Source organism: Rhinopithecus roxellana, chromosome 15 (assembly GCF_007565055.1).
Source record: "Rhinopithecus roxellana isolate Shanxi Qingling chromosome 15, ASM756505v1, whole genome shotgun sequence".
NCBI lineage: Eukaryota > Metazoa > Chordata > Mammalia > Primates > Cercopithecidae > Rhinopithecus > Rhinopithecus roxellana.
The window spans coordinates 111880373-111898278 of NC_044563.1; positions in this window are offsets into that span (position 1 = coordinate 111880373).

Below are 17906 nucleotides of genomic sequence, written 5' to 3' on the forward strand. Positions count from 1 at the left end.
AGGTAAACTCTTGTGGGCAAGAATAGGCCTATGGTGCTTAGATGGGTGTCATAAAAAAAGTCACCGCTTTTGGCCGGGCGCAGTGGCTCACGCCTGTAATCCCAGCACTTTGGGAGGCCGAGGCGGGCAGATCACGAGGTCAGGAGATTGAGGCCATCCTGGCTAACACGGTGAACCCCCATCTCTACTAAAAATACAAAAAAATTAGCCGGGCGTGGCAGCGGGCACCTGTAGTCCCAACTATTCGGAAGGCTGAGGCAGGAGAATGGCGTGAACCCAGGAGGTGGAGCTTGCAATGAGCTGAGATAGCCCCACTGCACTCCAGCCTGGGCGACAGAGCAAGATTCCGTCTCAAAACAAAAAACAAAACAAAACAAAAGTCACTGCTTTCAGTTAAAGAGTCTTTTTTAGATGTTCTCTGAAATGCAAAGGATGCTATTTGAAGTCACACATTGTCAGGTTTCTTTTCTCTGGGAAAACAGGAAGCAAGTTAGGAAGCGTTGGGAAACAGCGGTAAGGGGAAGCTGTCAGATGGGCGCAGGGCTGGATTTTCCTGAATCTTCCCAATATCATGGTGATTGCAAAGTCAGATGCATGTGGGGCATGCAGGTAACTTACTTGAAGTGATGCGGGCCTAATTAGTGGAAATCGTGACAAACTGCGTAACAAACCTTCTCTAAAGAGTCCAGCATCGGCCAGGTGTGGTGGCTCACGCCCGTTATCCTAGCACTTTGGGAGGCCGAGGTGGGTGGATTGCCTGAGCTCAGGAGTTCAAGACCAGCCTGGGCAAAACGGTGAAATCCTGTCTCTATTAAAATACAAAAAATTAGCCGGGCGTGGTGGCATGCACCTGTGGTCCCAGCTGCTCAAGAGACTGAGGCAGGAAAATTGCTGGAACCTGGGAGGTGGAGGTTACAGTCAGCCGAGATCGCACCCCTGCCCTCCAGCCTGGGTGACAGAGAGAGACTCCATCTCTAAAAAAAAAGAAAAAAGAAGAATCCAGCATCTTCTTAGCTGTAACCACTGTTGCCATGCACACTGTGAGATGCAAATATGGGCTTAGTCCTGTTGGAGCTTCTGAGAAAAACTGGGAGTCCATATCTCTATACATAATCCTTGGATTTTTGAAACATGAACAACTAACTCCAGTATTCTTAAAACATTGTGAAAACTGAATAAAATATATCCGTAGGCTGAATCAGGCCCTTGGGCCACCATTGTACAACACTTGCATTAGCTTAGGAAAACATTTTACATTTTTGAGAATATGCAGTTTATTTATGAGAAAAAGACAGGACTCATATCTTCTACACAGAATGCCCCAGGTAAGAATGAAGAAAAGAAATAATTACTTAAAAGGGAATTAAAAAAAAATACTTTTAAAAAAAGTTCCTTTTGCCTCTAGTTTTAGAGATTTTACTCATGTTCAAAGTTACTTAGGTTGGCATGTTTCCTTCCCAATCCTTCAGTGAAGTTGTTTCATATAGTTATTTTGTTTTGTTTTGAGATGGAGTCTTGCTCTATTGCCCAGGCTGGAGTGCAGTGGTGCCATCTCGGCTCATTGCAACCTCCACCTCCTGGTTTCAAGGGATTCTCTAGTCTTAGCCTCCCAAGTACCTGGGATTACAGGTGCCCACCATCACACCCTGCTGATTTTTTTTTTTTTTTTGAAACAGAGTCTCACTCTGTTGCCCAGGCTGGAGTGCAATGGCATGATCTCGGCTCACTGCAACCTCCACCTTCTGGGTTCAAGCAATTCTTCCCCCTTAGCCTCCGGAGTAGCTGGGACTACAGGCGCAGGCCACCATGCCCGGTTAATTTTTGTATTCTTTTTTTTTTTTTTGAGGCGGAGTCTCGCTCTGTCACCCAGGCTGGAGTGCAGTGGCCGGATCTCAGCTCACTGCAAGCTCCGCCTCCCAGGTTTACGCCATTCTCCTGCCTCAGCCTCCCGAGTAGCTGGGACTACAGGCGCCCGCCACCTCGCCCGGCTAGTTTTTGTATTTTTAGTAGAGAGGGGGTTTCACTGTGTTAGCCAGGATGGTCTCGATCTCCTGACCTCGTGATCCGCCCGTCTCGGCCTCCCAAAGTGCTGGGATTACAGGCTTGAGCCACCGCGCCTGGCAATTTTTGTATTCTTATAGAGACAGTGTTTCACCATTGTCCAGACTGCTCTTGAACTCCTGACCTCAGGTGATCCGCCAGCCTCAGCCTCCCAAAGTGCTGGGATTACAGACGTGAGCCACTGTGCCTGGGCTTGTTTCATATAATTGTAATAGATTAGATTCTTTGGTCATATTCTTCAGAAGATCCCCAGCTTCCTACGTGAGTTTTTAAAGATTTGTATACATTAAGGTTCACCCTTGGTGCTGTGAAATTCTGTGAGTGTTAACAAATGTATAGCATCATTTATCCACCATTACTCTATCATACAGAATAGTTTTATCACCCTAAAAAAATCTCCTAGGCTGGGCGCGGTGGCTCATGCTGTAATCTCAGCACCTTGGGTGGCCAAGGCGGGCAGATCACATGAGGTCAGGGATTCAAGACCATCCTGGCCAACATGGTGAAACAATGTCTCTACTAAAAATACAAAAATTAGCCAGGTGTGGTGGCACATTCCTGTAGTCCCAGCTACTTGGGAGGCTGAGGCAGGAGAATTGCTTGAACCCGGGAGGTGGAGGTTGCAGTGAGCTGAGATCGTGCCACTGCACTCCAGCCTGGTGACACAGCGAGACTCAGTCTAAAGAACAAAAAAACCCAAAAAACTCTTATGCTTCATTATTCAAATCATTTTTTGGCCTGCTCACCATGAGCCAAACCTAAGAGAGTGTATAGAGCTGAATCTAAAGTGATGCTATTTTGTTTTATTTTATTTTATTTTACTTTATTTTTGAGGCAGAGTCTTGATCTGTCATCCAGGCTGGAGTGCAGTGGCACTATCTCATCTCACTGCAACCTCCACCTCCCTGGTTCAAGTTATTCTCCTGCTTCAGCCTCCTGAGTGGCTGTGATTACAGGTGCAAACCAGCACACCTGGCTAATTTTTGTATTTTTAGTGGAGACGGGGTTTCACCACATTGGCCAGGTTTGTCTTGAACTCCTGACCTCAAGTGTTACACCCGCCTCAGCCTCCCAAAGTGCTGGGTAAAATGATACTATTTTAAATATTAAAAATTTACTTTCAGCTGCAAAAAAAAAAAAAAAAAAAAAAATGTATTGGCAGAGTTCAGTTGCAGGAAACAGGACTAACTTATTATTTTAAGCAGAAAGAAATTGAATACAGGGAATTATATACTAAAGTTGTAGGTTCTAGGTTGGACCCCAGAAGCTCCCAGCACAACACCGAAGAACTGACTCAAAAGGGAGCTGTATCTGCTCCACTTGGGAAGGTGGGGATCATCAGGCCCCTGTTGATTTGAAGAACACAGAGCTAGAGCTGCGCTCTCGAAATCAAGAAGCCACCCCACGGTCCTGCAACTGCCTTTGACCTTCACTAATTCAAAGGCTGTTCCCTGTTAACTTGTTTCAGTAAATCCCAAGGTCACCATACCCGTGATTGCCAACAGCTTCAGCCGGAGCAGTAGAAAGATAGCTCCCTCCTCACTTCTGCCTTGCAACTCCACACAGTGCATCTCACGGACAGAGCCTAGTTTACATACAGAAGCCCTGGCTCAGTGGGTTGAAGGCTGGCTCTCCAGAAGTCTGGTCCACCGGGAACCCGAGAATATGACATTATTTGGGGAGGAAAAGGCCTTTGCAAATGAATTTATATTAAATATTTTAAATGAGATCATCCTGATTACCTGAGTGGGCCCTAAATCCGATGATAAGTGTCCTTATAGGAGACAGAAGAGAAGACAGAGAGAGAAGGGAAGGGTGTGTGAAGACGAGGTGGAAATTAGAGTGATGCAGTCACAAACCAAAGAATGCCTGGAGGCACAGGTAACTGGGAGAGGCAAGGAAGGAATCTCCCTTAGAACCCCCAGAGGTACACAGCCCGGCCAACACATTGGTTTTGGACCTCTGGCCTCCAGAGCTGTGACATCATTCTTTTCTTTTCTTTTCTTTTCTTTTCTTTTCTTTTCTTTTCTTTTCTTTTCTTTTCTTTTCTTTTCTTTTCTTTTCCTTTCTTTTCTTTTCTCTTTGCTTTGCTTTTCTCTTCTCTTCTATTTCTTTTCTTTTCTTTCTTTTCTTTTTTTTGAGACAGAGTCTTGCTCTGTCGCCTAGGCTGGAGTACAATGGCGATCTCGGCTCACTGCAACCTCTGCCTTCCGAGTTTTAGCGATTCACCTGCCTCAGCCTCCTGAGTAGCTGGGATTACAGACATGCACCACCACACCCAGCTAATTTTTGTACTTTTAGTAGAGACGGGATTTCACCATCTTGGCCAGGCTGGTCTTGAACTCCTGACCTCATGATCCACCCACCTCAGCCTCCGAAAGTGCTGGGATTACAGGAGTGAGCCACCGCCCTGGGCCATTTCTATTGTTTTAAGCCACCTAATTTGTAGTAATTTGTTACAGTAAAGCTAGGAAATCACAAACTTAGCTTCAGGTGACTCTAGGAGGTGTCATTTCTGCTTCCTGGCCTCTGCTGTATAAGAACGCTACTATTTAGAAGGAACTTGGACAGACGCAGAGTGCTAATCTATCGTGTGTACCACTTGGAAATTGGAAGTTATATGGATCGGGATGGAACAAAGATTTCTTCCGAGTGTATCTGTTTGGTCATAGCTAAAATCAAACCAGTTTGTTTACGTTTATAAAACTACAGCTTTAGCCTTGATGTTTACCCCTTAAATAAACTGCCACCAACCATGCACACATAAAGTACAATACCAATAACAGTGCCCTCTTCCTTTAAAAATGTTGTATAAAGATGGGCCAAGTCTAAATTGGCTGAATTTACCTTGATATCTGAAGTGTCAAAAAGCAACTTATTTTTGCCAAAACAAACAAACAAAAAAATCGTGGGCATTATTTATTTCCACTGCTGCTTGCACAGCAAGCGTAAATGGTAATGACAAAATGTCTCCTCAAGTTAAATGTGAGGCATTAAATACCATGTGATGAAAATACTTTCTGTTTAAGACATGCAAAAATATGTCACACTTTTGGCACCATATAAGTTTAGTTAAATAGTGTTTATAATGGTACAAAATAAAAGAATCATTTTCTCAGGTTGTCCCAGTAAAATGAGGTTAAGTAGGCCATTATATAACAAATTATTGTCTCACGTAACCATCAGTAGTGTTAAAGGTAAGATTTTGTTTCTTTTTCTTTTTCTTTTCTTTTTTTTTTTTTTTTGAGACAGAGTCTGGCTCTGTTGCCCAGGCTGGAGTGCAGTGGCCGGATCTCAGCTCACTGCAAGCTCTGCCTCCCAGGTTCACACCATTCTCCTGCCTCAGCCTCCCGAGTAGCTGGGACTACAGGCGCCTGCCACCTCCCCCGGCTAGTTTTTTGTATTTTTTTAGTAGAGACGGGGTTTCACCGTGTTAGCCAGGATGGTCTCGATCTCCTGACCTTGTGATCCGCCCGTCTCGGCCTCCCAAAGTGCTGGGATTACAGGCTTGATGTTTCTTTTTCTTTTTTTCCTTTTTTTTTTTTTTTTTGAGACAGAGTCTTGTTCTGTCACCCAGACTGGAGTGCAGTGGCACGCTATTGGCTCACTGCAACCTCCACCTCCCAGGTTCAAGTGATTCTCCCGCCTCAGCCTCCCAAGTAGCTGGGATTATAGGCATGCACCACCACACCCAGCTAGTTTTGTGGTATTTGAGACAGAGTCTCATTCTGTTGCCCAAGCTGGAGTGCAGTGGCACAATCTCGGCTCACTGCAACCTCTGCCTCCCAGGTTCAAGCGATCCTCCTGCCTCAGCCCCCCAGTAACTGGGATTACAAGCATGCACCATCATGCCTGGCTAATTTTTGTATTTTAGAGACAGGGTTTTGCCATGTTGGCCAGGCTGTTCTTGAACTCCTGACCTCAGGTGATCCACCTGCTTCGGCCTCCCAAAGTGCTGGGATTACAGCCATGAGCCACCTCTCCTGGCCTTTGGTGTATTTTTATTTATTTATTTATTTATTTATTTATTTATTTATTTACTTTTGAGACGGAGTCTCACTCTGTCGCCCAGGCTGGAGTGCAGTGATGTGATCTCGGCTCACTGCAAGCTCCACCTCCCAGGTTCACACCATTCTCCTGCCTCAGCCTCCCGAGGAGCTGGGACTACAGGCGCCTGCCACCATGCCCGGCTAATTTTTTATATTTTTTGTAGAGACGGGGGTTTCACCCTGTTAGCTAGGATGGTCTCGATCTCCTGACCTCGTGATCTGCCCGCCTCGGCCTCCCAAAGTGTTGGGATTACAGGCGTGAGCCACTGTGCCCTGCCCTTTTGTGTATTTTTAATAGAGACAGGGTTTCACCATGTTGGCCAGGCTGGTCTCGGACTCCTGACCTCAAGTGATCCGCCCACCTTGGCCTCCCAAAGTGCTGGGATTACAGGTGTGAGCCACTGTGCCAGGCCAAGGTAAGGCTGAATTTAAAGGAGTGAATTTAAAGGATTTTCTCATCAGAAACTAAGTGGGGTACCAAAACTAAGAGAGGGAATGGAGTTTAGAATCTTGTGAAAATCCAAAGCTCAAAAAACCAGGAGATGTGTGTGGGCGGATCTTCAAACAGAAGAGACAGTAGCATAACTAGCTTAACTGAAGTCAGGATGTGGAGCCAAGAATCTGAGACAGTAGAGTGAAAGATGACAGAAGTGATGAGACAATCTGGGATCCAGGAGGCTGCTGCTGATTGTGCCTTCCTTTCAGGAAGAGTGAGGTCATGGTGCCTGGTGGGTTAAACAAAGGGCCAGGGTACAAGGGACACCCTTGGACAACCAATGCTCCAAGAAAATAATACATTTTTGATAAATATAGTGGAAAACTCACTGAGGTGATAGACATTTTTTAAGCCATGTGGATAGTATCCACCCAGTAATAAACAATTTAACACTCAAGATGCCAAGTTCAGCGTCTAACTATACACCGATGAAATTCAGAAGCCTTGTCTGTTTAACAAGTTGCAGAGTAGATAACACCTATACCTTGTGATTTATAGCTAATTGGCTGCCTGGCTGGCTGGGAAACCTCTGTTTCCCAAAACGTTCCTCCCATTTACCATTCTACCACTAGAGATTTATTCCTTCGGTCAAGGTATCACCACAAGCAGCCTCTTTTAATATGCACATAAACCACACTGAGGATTAACATGTTGGTTACAATAACAAAGGCCATTTATATAGAGCTGTGCAGTTTTCAAAGCATCATCATGTACGTGTTCTATATCACTTTTCTAACATCGATGGGGAGGGGTCAATGAGGAAATTGGAGCTTTGATAGGGATATGGGAGGACTCATTTGGAAGCACAGGGCATGGTCAGAGGTGACAGCTTGGGTGGGGAGACACATCAAAGGGCTCCAGGCATCACAAGGGTAGTCAGACCCCGCAGGGGTTCTGAGAACACCAGAGAGGGAGTGCTGCAGGCAAAAGCACGCCCCCGATGACTTCGCTACTTCAGTGTCTGTGTCCCCGACTCACAGTGAGTTCCTGCCCTACTGGCTGCGCTGCTGTACATGACTTTGATCTGCTCTCTCAGTGCTCTTAGCAGCACCATAGTCCCTTTTATTTTCAGAAGCAAATCCAGCATAGATTGATTTCCAGTGGTGAAAATGGGACAGTGTTTTTGTGGTGGAAGAGTATGGTGGAGGCTTTTGTATTATGGCTACAACGCTAGTATTTGATGACTTAATTCATGAACTTTTCTTTGACAATTTATGCTTGGAATTTGAAAGACTTTTTTGTGATCATCTCAGTACTTTAGTAGCAAATCATATTCTCTAAGTACTAGTTATTGGCAGGCATTCTTGCGGCCTTTTTGGAGTGAAGAGACCGATAAAAATGTATTTTTAACACAAAGTGAGCCTTAATAATGGGTAAAACCATTGAAGTGAAGAAATGACAAACAGGGAAGCTATCCATGTTACACAAACAAGCAAATGCTAACAGCTACAAGCAGCAATTCTCAGGTTAGTGGGCATTTTTTGGGTGCTGTGGCTTCAAATGAGTTTCAACATAAACACTGCTTTGAATAGCTGATAAAAATGGAGTATGTGGGTTTACATATTGATTTGGTGGTGCCGATAGTCTTATTAAAGCAAGGCTGTAGAGGCCAGGTCACATTCTTTCCATGACATTTTAATGAGCAGTTTAGGGAGGGTGGTTGGCGTGGTGATTGTAAGTGGGGACAAGTGGCAAAGATTAACTCACTATTCATTTTGCCTGACTGCAGAATTTAATACCTCACTGTTGCCGGTACTGTCAACACATGGTAGAAAATATAAATTAGATTGTGTTCTACACAGATTGTATATAATAACTTCACTTGTTAAAGTATTTTTAAAGGTTTTCAGTTGTTAACATTTCTTTTCCACATTTTTCTATAAGGATCCTGTATTATTAATAGAATGTTTATATTTTTATTAAGATATAATCCACATACTATAAAATTTACTTTTTTAAAAATGTACAGTTCAGTATTTTTTTCAGAAGCTTGTGCAGTTATCACTACTATCTAATTTCATTTTCATCACCCCCCAAAGAAACCCTGTGCCCATTAGCAGTCACTCCCCAAGAATATTTATATTTAATTGACCTACATATAAAAGGCTAGAGAGGGGTTATCTAGGAACACATCATCTAAGAGAATCAAGTGCTTAGGCAGTCCCCTTAAGATGGTGTGAGGCTGCCACTTTCTCTGATGAGCCAGACTATTCCAGGGTCTCGATTTTTCAAATTCTTGCCAATTTTATTTTTATTAACTGTATGCAAATCTCAGCTGCTGCCAGAGCAGAGAGACCAATATGGACAGTGAATAACTTGATGTGTAAGAACCTCATTTTACATCATTCTCTCTCAAAAAATTCTTTTCCAAATTTTAATTTATTTTGTTAATAAAAATTTAATAACCTACTTGCAAAGTTGTGGGCAGATTTCAGAAATGGTTAGTAAAGAAACAAAGGTGATATCTGGTACAAAGCCATTAAACTAACTATGACTACTGCTTCTAACAACACTAATTTGTTCCCCCATGTAATGAAATTCATAGACATGGAAACACTTTGTAATCCACTCGTTATCTATTTTTCAGAGGAAGTGCATAAAATTCTAACATGAAAAATACTTTACAATAAGCGATAGTATATTGCTCTTAGCAAAAGCTACAATTTATTGTCATGTAATTGACAGTAGATACCATTGTTTGCTTATTTTACAAAGTAGATGGCAATAAAATAAGACAGGGCTGTGATGTAATATTTAAAAAAGCAACTGAATTTTTGCTAAATTGAATAACAAAATTTTAAAGGACTTATTTGGTACATCTGAATATAATGTGAATAAGAATATCCAACTTTCGCCTGGGCATGGTGACTCATGCCTGTAATCACTATATTTTTGGAGGCCAGGGCCAGAGGATTGCCTGAGGCCAGGAGTTTGAGACCAGCCTGGGCAACATAAGGAGACACCATCTCTAGAAAAAACATTTTTCAATTAGCTAGGTGTGGTGGCACATTCCTATATAGTTCTATAGGAGTCTAAGGTGGGAAGATTGCTTGAGCCTAGGAGTTGGAGGCTGCAGTGAACTAAGATTATTCCACTGCACTCCAGCTTGGGTGATAGAATGAGACAAAGAAGAAGCAGCTTTTATTTTAAATATATATTTTTATGTATACACTGAGAAATAAGGTACATTTGTTTGAGTTTACATTCACTTGGTAACCAATAGTTAATTACTGAGCTCCACCATTTCTAGAAGTATTTCATGAGTTTTACGGTGTGGCAGTTTTTAAAGAGGCCACAAATTCTTTGATATTATCCCTTCAAGAGATGGGGTCTGTATCACTTCTGTTTGAAAACGGGCAGGCTTATCACCGCTTTGACAAAAAGTACAGGAAAGTGATGCTATGTGACCGTGACCTCCAAAGATAGATCATAAAAGGTCATATAGATTCCCCTTGATCACTCATGTGGTGGCTCTTGTAAGAAGTCCCACTCCTCAAGCTGCCATGCTGAAGAAGCCCCATGAAGGCATTCTGATCGACAAATGTAGCTGAGCCTTGTCTTACAGCCATCCCTCACGTCCTCATGTCAAGTCTCCCGACATTTGAGTGACGCCATCTTGAATCCTGCAGATAAGCTCACCCACCAGCTGAATACTTCCAAGTGACCTCTGTTGACACCACATGGAACAGCTATACCCTGGTCAAAATCCTGACCCACAAAATTGTGAGATGTAAGAAAAAGAGCTATTGTTGTAAGCCACTGAGTCTTGGGATCGCTTGTTATGCAGCAATAAATAACTGGAACTGAGGGTCATCTGTCGGGATCCTCTGCCACACTACTGACCCTTTGAATTGATTATACCGGCTGAGTGGGCATTCCCTCTCTCCCTCATAGCTCTAAATGTTCCTCCAACAGGAAACCTTCCCAGAAGGAGATAACTATTTAACTCTAGCCTGCTCTCCCCTCCCTCGTTCCCTGCTGCATTCTCCATCATTTTGTTTGCTTTGTTGCAGTTGCTGAAGGGCTTTCGAATTTATGTCAGACATTCCTTGTTTTAGTTTCTCAATGATTCAAATGGTCTGGTCTAAGGCTTACATGAATGGATTTGGAATTTTAGAAAAAATAGTATCTTCAAAGATTTAAAAATTATTTCCACTTACATTCACCCAATGTAATATGAATGTTCTTGAAGTCTCTTCTTTCATTAAACTGGGTATTCATCTACAAAGTGGAATGGGAAATTCAGGTCGTTATCCTTTACCTGTACTTTTTTTTTTTTTGAGACAGAGTCTCGCTCTGTCACCAGGCTGGAGTGCAGTGGTGTGATCTCAGCTCACTGCAACCTTTGCCTCCCTGGTTCAAGTGATTTTCCTGCCTTAGCCTCCCAAGTATCTGGGACTACAGGTGTGCACCACCATGCCCAGCTAATTTTTGTGTTTTTGGTAGAGATGGGGTTTCTCCATGTTGGCCAGGATAGTCTTGACTTTTTGACCTTGTGGTCTGCCTGCCTTGGCATCCCAAAGTGCTGGGATTACAGGCATGAGCCACCATGCTCAGGCTTTTTTTTTTTTTTTTTTTTTAGATGGAGTCTTGTGCCCAGGCTGGAGTGCAGTGGTGAAATCTCAGCTCATTGCAACCTCCACCTCCTGGGTTCAAGCTATTATCCCATCTCAGTCTCCTGAGTAGTTGGGATTACAGGTGCCCACCACCATGCCCAGTTAATTTTTGTATTTTTAGTAGAGATGGTTTTCACCATGTTGGGCAGGCTGGTCTCAAACTTAGGTGATCTGCCTGCCTCAGCCTCCCAAAGTGCTGGGATTATAGGTGTGAACCACCGTGCCTGGCCACTTGACCTTTACCTTTGAAAAATGGAAAGAAGGCCGGGCGCGGTGGCTCACGCCTGTTATCCCAGCACTTTGGGAGGCTGAGATGGGCAGATCATGAGGAGATCAAGACCATCCTGGCTAACACGGTGAAACCCCGTCTCTACTAAAAATACAAAAAATTAGCTGGGCGTGGTGGCGGGTGCCTGTAGTCCCAGCTACTCGGGAGGCTGAGGCAGGAGAATGGTGTGAACCCAGGAGGCGGAGCTTGCAGTGAACTGAGATCGCACCACTGCACTCCAGCCTGGGCAACAAAGCGAGAGTGTCTCAAAAAAAAAAAAGAAAAGAAAAGAAAAGAAAAATGGAAACAAGATATCAGAAAACTAAGATACAAGTTTTCTACCTTTCTAAATTAGTATACCTCTTGCCCTAAAGGGGGAAAAAAGGAATAATCCATGAAACCTGGCCCACAACAGTAGCTTCTAGGCTAGCCAATTATTTTTTAACCTTGGGGAAACTTTTTGATTTGTATCTTGGCTGCAGGTTTAAGAATCATTCATCCCTAGCTACAAGTATACCATGAATAAGATAGGAATGAGTTACACTGGAGAAAGAAGCCTCGTGTATTAGTGGCTAAAGCCTCAGGATATCTCAGGAACATACATAGTGAATCTACATTGCCTCCTGTCCTTCTTTGCGAACACAGTGATCAGTGATGCTTTGATTAACTTTGTATGTATCTTGTCAGAGGCACAGCTCAGTATCTTTTTTCTTTTCTTTTAACAGTGCAGTTGTGAGTTTCTGAATGGTGGTTGGTGAGTAAAAGCAAAATTTATGTAAGTACAGGAGCTACCCAACTGAATGTGTGTGGGGGAGAGAGGTCAAGGTTATTGGAAGAAAAGGGAGAGAGGGAGAGAAGGCGATAACATGAAAATGAACAAAGCCGTTTTCTCTTGACCCAAGACATCACACTTGCTGCTCATCAGTGAATGCTGGGCTTCTTTTTCTTCTCCTGATTGCATTTCCTAAAGAAGAGGAATATATGTAGCTGCCAAAACTTTTTAACATTTCTCATCAGGATTTGGGACCATTTCACAAACTCTTCAGTGACTCTACAAGAACCCGCCTGGAACCCTAGGAAATGACATCTGAAGTTGGAAGGGACCTTTCTTTGCTACTCTAAGTGCAGTCCGAGGGCCAGCACCATTGGCACCACTCAAGAGTTTGCTAGAAATGGGAAATTTCTGGCCTCAAATCAGACTTGCTAAGACAGAATCACCTTTTTAAACACAAAGCCTAAGTGATTTGTGCACACATGCTGTATTAAAGCATGACAGGCACAGATCTAGTCCATCTGGTGGCTACACCATTCAGGAACCAAATGGAATGAATGTTGGCTTAACCTGATAATGAACTTATCATTATAAATACAGGTAAAGAGAGTTTAAAGTTCAATTTTTTTTTTTTTTTGAGACAGAGTCTTGCTGTCTTGCCCAGGCTGGAGTGCAGTGGCAGGATCTCTGCTCACTACATACTCTGCCTCCTGGGTTCACACCATTCTCCTGCCTCAGCCTCCCGAGTAGGTGGGACTACAGGCGCCCACCACCATGCCTGGCTAATTTTTTGTTTTTTTAGTAGAGACGGGATTTCACCATGTTAGCCAGGATGGTCTCGATCTCCTGACCTCGTGATCCGCCCATCTTGGCCTCCAAAAGTGCTGGGATTACAGGTGTGAGCCACCGCGCCTGGCCTAAAGTTCAATTTTTAAGTCGGAAAACAACAATGTTATAAACCGAAACCAAACCAAACAAAACAAAACTTGCAACAAAATGGTGATAAATTAAATCAGATGAGTGTGGAAGCTTTAATGGGAAGAATTAGCAATAGTATCAAGATAACATCAAGAAAACAGCTTGGTGGGGGGATAGGGATCCCCATATGGCAGCGGTCTCCAACCTTTTTGGCACCAGGGACCAGTTTCGTGGAAAACAATTTTTCCACCAACACCCTGGAGTGTGGAGGGTGCTGGGATGATTTTGGGATGATTCAAACACATTACTTTTATTGTGCACTTTATTTCTATTATTATTACATTGTAATATATAATGAAATAATTATACGACTCACCATAACGTAGAATCAGTGGGAGCCCTGAGTTTGTTTTCCTGCAACTAGACAATCTCATCGGGGGGTGATGGGAGACAGTGACAGATCATCAGGCATTAGATTCTCGTAAGGACCGTGCAACCTAGATCCCTCACATGCACAGTTCACAGTAGGGTTCATGCTCCTATGAGAATCGAATGCTGCCACTGATCTGACAGGAGGCGGAGCTCAGGTGGTCATGCAAGCGATGGGGAGTGGTTGTAAATATGGACGAAGCTTTGCTTGTCCGCTGCTCACCTCCTGCCGTGGTGCCGGGTTCTTAACAGGCCACAGATCGGGAGTTGGGGATCCCTGCCATATGGGACAGATTGGAAACCACTGGTCCGAGGGAACAGGGTACTTGGGGATGATTACATACAGTTTGTAAACAAAGGATATTTCTCTTCTGATTTTCAAACAGCCCTGTCCTTTTGGATTCCTTAGTGAAAATTCCTAACCTGTCACAGGTCGGGAAGTCTACAAGAGAATTCCAGTGCTGGTGTATTTGTTTGTTTGTTTATTTATTTCTGTACAATTTTGTTTGAAGCAAGTAAACCATGTTTTGGGACTCTTGCAGCAGGTGTTTTTTTTAAGTCTTTCATAAAAGGAGAACTGCTGAGTTCAGAGGAAATGAGTACTCTTTTATTTAAATTTCCTGAGATTAGAGGAAGAACATATTGCCAAACAATGCCTCTTCACTTCAAAACCTCTCTCCATAAATTATTTGAGGATATCTTATTAAAAGTCTGTAAAATTTCCTATTAAGAACAGTTGATTGCAGTCCAGACCATCATAGTTTTGGTGCTTTCCCTGAAATACCACAGCTGTCGGGAAGAAATATATTTTGAGACAAAAGGTTTTGTTTCCCCAGCAATAAATTATTTCAGTGATATCTCAAGATAGATAAAACTTTCACTTATGTTTGAGTGAAGGAAGATTCTACTGATAACTTGTTAAAAATCTATAAAAAGAATATAAGAATGCAGATGTAGATAGCAAATTAAAATCAGACTTCCTTTAAGTTTAGCAAAGCAATTATTTGTAAAGCCAATGAAGATTATTATTATGGATAATGAAATGATTTACTGGAAACTGTGGAAATGACATTCAATATAGCCACATCTCTGCACAACATCAAGCTGGTATTTTCAACTTTAACCTTGGAGCCATTAGAGAAACAAAAAAAAAAAAACTTACCTCTAGTAATATTTTATGTAAACTGCTGAAAAAAAAAGAAAAACCCTACAAATAGTGGTGTGGATCCTGGGTGAGGTAGGAAATACCTTGTTTGTAGTGCTGAGGTAATAATCTATTGATTTCAGGGGAAATGGGCTCTTTAAAACAAAGCCATTCTCCCTAATTGTGACAGGGTAACCCCCTTGCTTCTCTCCACCCAGCTCCCCATCCATAAACAAAAGGGCTTTGCTTACCATAGTCATAAGAAAATGTATTTTATGAAACACATTCATTTTCAGAGCTGCAAATATCCCTTTACCCACTGAGAATAATGACATATACCAAGCAAGTTGCTAAAGACTTATTTTATTTGAAAAAAGTTCCCTGTGAACCTTTTCAGGGGACACTGGGCTCATAAAACATTTAGTAGGCTGATAGAACTTCTTTTCCTTTTTTTTTTTGGCTTTTGTTTTCAAGGCTAGTATAAAGCCAATGACAAAAATTTGTTATGTCTTCACCATTTCCAGAGTTATGTTAGTTAAGAAAGATCCAGTCCATTTTTCATCCAGTCTCTGAAAGTAATTCTAGTGACTTCTGATAAACGCAGACCTTTGATATTTAAGTTTTGAATTTTAACAGGAGATGGAGTTGGGCGGGGGATTGAGACTTCACATAGTTCAATAATCATGTAACTCACCAACTTTGATGATAATACCAAAGTGGTACAAAATGCTGCAAAACCTTCATCAAACAATAAAAATGTAAAATGTCTGTTAAGGCCGGGCTCAGTGGCTCATGACTGTAATCCCACACTTTGGGAAGCCAAGGTGGGAGAATACCTTGAGCCCAAGAGTTCAAGACTAGCCTGGGCAGCATGGTGAAACCTCGTCTCTACAAAAGATACAAAAATCAGCCACTATGGTGGCACAGCTTATAGTCTCAGCTACTTGGGAGATGGAGGTAGGAGGATCACTTGAGCCTGGGAGGTCAAGGCTGCAGTGCGCCATGACCACGTCACTGAACTCCAGCCTGGGCAACACAGTGAGACCCTGTCCAAAAAAAAAAAAAAAAAAAAGTATGACAAAGTAATCCTAATTATCCATTCATTTTGAGTTTAGAGATGATGAATAAGTTGTGTCAACATAGTGTTCATATTTTTTTTCAGAAATTAAAAAACTGAAGGACCCTTTACAACTCTTTAAAAAGTATATATCTCAAGAATACATAACCTACAAAACCTTCCTCTTTAGTGGGATATCTGAAACTAAAAAATGATGCAACTATGTCCTAGAGTGCACATTATCAGCAGTTTTGTGCTTGAACAACTTCATTTTGCCTCGAATAAAGGACCTGCGCATGGCGTATGCATGCTGCCTTCTAAAGCCTGCAGTCGTTAAAAGAACATTAATCATTTAAACAAGGTCACAAGCAACAAAGGCCAACGAGGGTTCAAAGTTTACAGGTCCAGGCATTTATCAGGTAGAAATAGGCTACATTTCAATATTTTGTAAAATATCCTTTTATGAAAGAGCTATCAGTCATGGTATAAGGCTGGTAAAACTCTGGTTATTCCAGTGAACAAAACAAATGGTGACAATGAATCAAGAGACCCTTTCTGAGTTATATTTCTGCAGGACCACCATGGCTCGAACATACGTTTTCAATTTCTATAAGGATGTGATTATTATGTGGGAATGTCTTCCTCCCCCTGGCTAAAGTCAAAGATATATCAAAATTGCATCCACTTCTGATGGGCAGATTAGGCTCCCGTGATAGGCAGAGCTGGCATTTCTAAATACCATGCAAATTATGATTTTCCACTGAGATGGGTGATAGTTTAAATTATTTTTACTGGGGAGGTCTAAAACTTCAGTTTGGGTTTATATTTAGTTTGTTTAATTGCATCAACTTTGTGGATGGTGCCTTAAAAATTAGTCTGAATGACCGGGCACATGGCTCATGCCTGTAATCCCAGCACTTTGGGAGGCCGAGGCAGGCGGATCACAAGGTCAGGAGCTCGAGACCAGCTTGGTCAACATAGTGAAACCCCATCTGTACTCAAAATACAAAAAAAATTAGCCAGATGTGGTGGCACACACCTGTAATCTCAGCTACTTGGGAGGCTGAGACAAGGAGAATCACTTGAATGTGGGAGGTGGAGGTTGCAGTGAACCAAGATCGTGCCATTGCACTCCAGCCCAGGTGACAGTGCAAGATTCTATCTCAAAAAATAAATAGGCCGGGTGCTGTGGCTCACGTCTGTAATCCCAGCACTTTGGGAGGCTGAGGCGAGCGGATCACGAGGTCAGGAGATCGAGACCATCCTGGTTAACACAGTGAAACCCCGTCTCTACTAAAAATACAAAAAATTAGCCAGGTGTGTTGGTGGGCACCTGTAGTCCCAGCTACTAGGGAGGTTGAGGCAAGAGAATTGCGTGAACCCGGGAGGCAGAGCTGGCAGTGAGCCAAGATCGCGCCACTGCACTCCAGCCTGGGTGACAGAGCGAGACTCCTTCTCAGAAAAAAATAAAAAATAAAAATAGATAAATAAATAAAATTAGTCTGAATGTGTTGCATTTCTGATCCAAGTTCTAGAGTGAGTATTGTCCCCTGTTGCTGGTGGCTCCAAATATACATTTTCCCATTCCTTTGACATCTTGGCTTTCACATACTTCTAACCTTTCAAGTTCAGAGAAGAAACAAATGCTCCACTTTCCATTGCATTTAATCAAAGAGCATTTTGTCTCTGAGTTTATTTCTTACCAGATTTGCATACCACAGAATTCACCCAAATAAAGTGTATGATTCAATCGTTTTTAATATATTCACAGAGTTGTGTAACCATCACCACAATCAATTTTTGAGCAGGTCATAACCCTGGAAGTAAATTCTATACCCACTAGCAGTCACTCCCATTTTTCCCCAAATTCCCCCACCTCTGTGCAACTACTTGATGTGGTTTGGCTGTTTTGTTGCCTTCAAATCTCATGTTGAAATGTCATCCCCAGTGTTGGAGGTGGGGCCTGGTGGGAGGTGTTTGGGTCCTGCGAGAGGATCCATCATAAATGGCTTGGTGCCCTTCTCATGGTAATGAGTTCACTTTGTGGTTTTCACTCAGAGTTCACTCAAGAGCAGGTTGTTTAAAAGAGTATAGGC